The following is a 4561-nucleotide window of genomic DNA, read 5'->3' on the forward strand; positions in this document are numbered from 1 at the left end:
TGAAGAATAAAAGTAGAAGAGGTGAAGGAAGTTGCTGATCAAAGCATATACATCAGAACCACTGTCTGTTTTCTTAATCAAATTATTAGATAATTAGCAACATTCACAAAGATTCTGCTAATGTATTTTTTAAGCTTTATAACCTCCAAACCTCCAAATTTTTAAAAACTTTTTAAATGTTTTCTGTAGGGAGTTTTGGACTACATACCAGATAATGGAGAGGCTAATCTATGGAATGACTTAAAGTTACAACTTGTGCTTATGGCCTCTATGTAGAGGGACTGACAAATTATTCTGAAAACCTCAAATGTTTCATTGGACTAAAAGCCCATTAGTCCGCAGGCTATTATCCTGAAAACAATCGCCAATTTTTCTGAAACCCCAACAGTCAGAAAAATATCCACCAAATAAATTTGGTTAAATTTAGGCAGGGGTTTCCCCAGGTTAAGGTTAAGGTAAACAGGAGTGGATGCATTTCTCGACCAGGGTGCAAAACTCGGCATAACTCTAGCAAGTCTGAGTGTGAATTTTCGGAGAAATGGTCCTTTGGAGCGTGCTTTTTACCATAAACAAACAATCAACTTCAGACATTAATGTGGCTTTAGCTATACAATATAATTGTATGTCTACTGCAGCATTTATTTTGTCAACAAATTTGGATAAAATAGTTCTCGAAAATATAAGTTTTTGACTATCCTCAATGAAAAATACAGACACAGAAATGTCAGAGGTGGACAACCAGACAGGCATAGATAGACATAAACGTCCCCCCTTTAGCCAGCAAGACAGGCAACCTAACAGACAGTGAGGGAATAAATTGACATACATGATGTGGCAGGAAGAGCCACCCTACTCTACCTCTGATTGGCTAACCCTAACCCAACCCTAACCTTAACGAACCTATAACAACAAAGGCAACAATTACTAGCCAATCAGCGGCGGGTAAGACTGGTATACACATGTAGTACATCAATCTGGTCTCTCCCCCAACAGACAACAAAGCTGCTTTCACAGGATGTTTGACTGCAGAATATCCAGTTTGTAAATTTCTACCCATGGTGATAACACAGAGTTCACAGTGTAACCTCAGGAGAAATTCATCTTTTCAAGAGGAGGAAACTCTTTTTAATTTTCTCCATGAGGAGTACCAAGGAAGAGAGCATCCATTTTCCTGAGCTGACATAATAAACACGATGTTGATGACGTTTTATAGATCATACTCTGACATCCCAGTCCTGTGAAGGCAACATGGAGCTATGTTACAAACTGTTACAACAAAAACTTGTTGCCATGGAAACGCTACACCATCTCGTCCAGTGTTATTGGGGTAAAACCTGCAGGTTTCAGAATATTACAGAACAGACATGTTACATTAGGTAAGCAGACAGCAGTTGTAGTGTTTATATATGACCTTTAACATTGATGTACTAGAGGCATAGTTTATCCTTGGTGTTGTTTCAGGTGTAAAGTTAATAAAACTGATGCTAACGTATCATGAAATATTAATAAAGAACAAATGGTACACCAGCAAGCAAGGAGACTGGCCAGAGCAGTAAGCCAAGGAAGCTCAGAAAATGCAACATTTTTAGAATACAATCCTGAAATTTGGCTAAATTGAAATGACTAAAATGACAAAATGACTAAAAACGAATGTTCAAATACCCGTCAAAATTAATACTGGTCTATTGATCACTTGCAGACGCGTATTCAGCAGTCAGCTTTGGTATAGTTTGAATGTCAAGCGACTTACTACTCCAGCACCACTGGACATGTGAGGTTGAATAGCCCTGGTCTGATGTGATCAGCTGATGAAGAAGAGGTGCAGCCACTCAGAAGTGAGGTCACAATCAGGAGCGGTATCACACATTATGAACCACTTCCCAGAGTCACAGGAGGAATAGAGAGGAGAACAGTGAGGGAGCCTGCTCAACATGCACAGCAAGCAGCATCCACCTCTGCAGACCTGTCATACCAATGAACCTCTGACTTACCCTGCCCACCTTCTGTCACACACCCAGCAGTCAAACAACAACTGACAGCAGAGGTGGGAAGAGTACGGAAATATTTTATTCAAGTATGACTAGTGTTTTCACTCCACGGTAAGATGACTCAGAGTATACTCGGCTAAAAATGAGAGACTGAGTGAGTGAGAGAGAGAGAGAGAGAGAGAGAGAGAGAGAGAGAGAGAGAGAGAGAGAGAGAGAGAGAGAGAGAGAGAGAGCTTTAAACACTAATTGAGGGAAAATGGACCCTCAAATCCCCTTAAACTATGTTTTGCCTGTCATCGTGTCATATTCAATACATTCCATAGTTATTTTACTATAAAGTGCTGTGGCTTGCTGATATGTATTGATAGTGGGTATTTTGCCATCATCAGACCACTATTTTGCCAGCATTTTGGGATTTCTGGCGGCAGCAGTGGGCATGGCATCAGATTATCAGTGATCGGCGCTAGTGACAAATTCCCCTCCTTCTTCGATTTGGAACGGGATGGCTGCTGTCCCTATTCCAAAGTACATTTTTGGAAGAGGGACTGTTTTTGCTTGGGCCTACCTCCATATGTAACAACTGGGGCCACAATGAATTTATAGCCATCTGCAAATGTTATCTATTTAGGTGAGTGGTAAGCTACTTATGTTAATAGGTTGGACTATGGACTCTGCTCGCAATAATAAATTCTCTGACATGCCTTACAGAGCAGCTGAATCATTTTCCTTTCATCACATTTAGTTGGGTCACTGCTGATACTACATCAAGCACAGGATCTGATTTCGCAGTGTCTGTAAATGTCCAGATTCAGATTCAGTCGCAGCAAGGCTAAGCCCTTGTGAACTTTATGCAAGGGACAATCCACGATGAGGCGGTCTCTTATTGAAAAATAATAACCTCAGCAGAGGCTCTTCACTTCCTTGAAAATCAAACTAGAGACTCCAGCCTATAGTTAATCCACTGCTGTGTTTATCAGCAGGAAATACACAGGATACATATATCTAATTCTAACCTTAAACATAAGAGCTCCCCTGTGGATTTTCGAGCTTTTATTAACAAACCCACAAGAGATATGCAACCATGAAAGATAAATCCAGCTTTTAATCCTTACACTCATAAGTCCACATATGGAGCTGTTTAGTTAGTAATGTTGAAATTCTCCTTTAAGCCATGCATAATAATCATTACTGTCTGTGGTTCTGTGTTTCCCAGTTTGCCACCCCTCCCTGTGTCCACCACTTACCAGCTCATCACCTTGCCCTAGGGTTGAGGGTAATTTTCTTTGACTTTATCCTAGCTTCCACTGTATCTTTTCCAAGAATATTACATGGGAAATGTTCATCTGCAATTTGCACCCTGTGGTTAATGAATAAAATTAGGCTGTTGATTTATCACATAAAGTTAGAGAAATCAGTTTTAATTTATTTGATTTTGGCATCGGGCATGTTGATTTATCAGAACTTTGGCTTGATTTTGAATAAACGCAACATTTATCCCAGATCCTTTCATAAATTAGGCCACTAGTGTGTGTGTATCGTGTCTGGTACATACTTCTGCAGTGGATTCCCACTGCTGCCCCCCCCCCCATGCTCATGTTTACCCCTGTGGTATTGTAAGTTGTTGGGGATAGAAGTGACAGCCAGATGGTATGTGTCTTTGTTCCCTTCAGCTGGGGAAAGTAGGAGGTAGTCAAATACATATCATACTTCCAAACCACCCATAGAGTCTCTATCAAGCTATGCAGAGATAATGAGTTCAGGAGGATGGGGAAGTGTTGCAAACAACAGTGGAGTGGCAAGGCGGGGGAGAGAGAAGAGGAGGAGGAGGGCGGGTGAGTGGGGTGTGTGTGTGGGGGTGGGTTGTCTGTTGAGAAGGTCATGCTATAAAACATGTCTCCTTGCATTTAGACTTTGTTCAGGCAATCTGTGCGCAAATGCCACAGACCAGAATATTATGGGCTAACAAGATGACAGGAAGTCATCCATCTCCACAGCCTTGGGTGAGCTGTACTGAGAGAGCGAGACTGGGCCTCCCAGTGACAATGTTTCAAACAAACAGGCTAAAACTGGAAATATTGCGGTCTAATGCCCTTAACAGCCGTCAAGCTGTTTGAGCACACACTTCAGAATTCAGTGTTATGTGGACTGCAAAGCTTACACCAATAAGCTGGGAGCAGCCTAATGGTTATAAAATTGTACTTGTGTCTATTTGGTGAATTCAAAGGCTAACTGGGAGAATGTGAGCGCAGGAGGTAGACGGGGCACAGTCTCAATAATTACTTCTTGAGCAAAGGTCTTAACCTTCAATTGATCCAGTGAACCAGCTCAGTACTGGGTAGCTCCCAGGTGCCAATGTTAGTTACGTTCATTCCAGAGGCAACTTTTCTCCCAGCATTCTTTGCTATAAATAAGACTGTGTTCTCAGACTTTCAAGTCATCTTACCTACTGAATAGTGGGTTAATGACTAGCCTTACCTTGTGTGGGTTGAGTAAGTTTCATGAAGCTGGAATCCAAGAAACCAATTTCACTGCAGGCAGCAATGCTTATTTCAACAGAGAAAAGTGTTTGCTTT

The sequence above is a fragment of the Myripristis murdjan genome, chromosome 3 (assembly GCF_902150065.1).
Source record: "Myripristis murdjan chromosome 3, fMyrMur1.1, whole genome shotgun sequence".
In the NCBI taxonomy this organism is placed as follows: domain Eukaryota; kingdom Metazoa; phylum Chordata; class Actinopteri; order Holocentriformes; family Holocentridae; genus Myripristis; species Myripristis murdjan.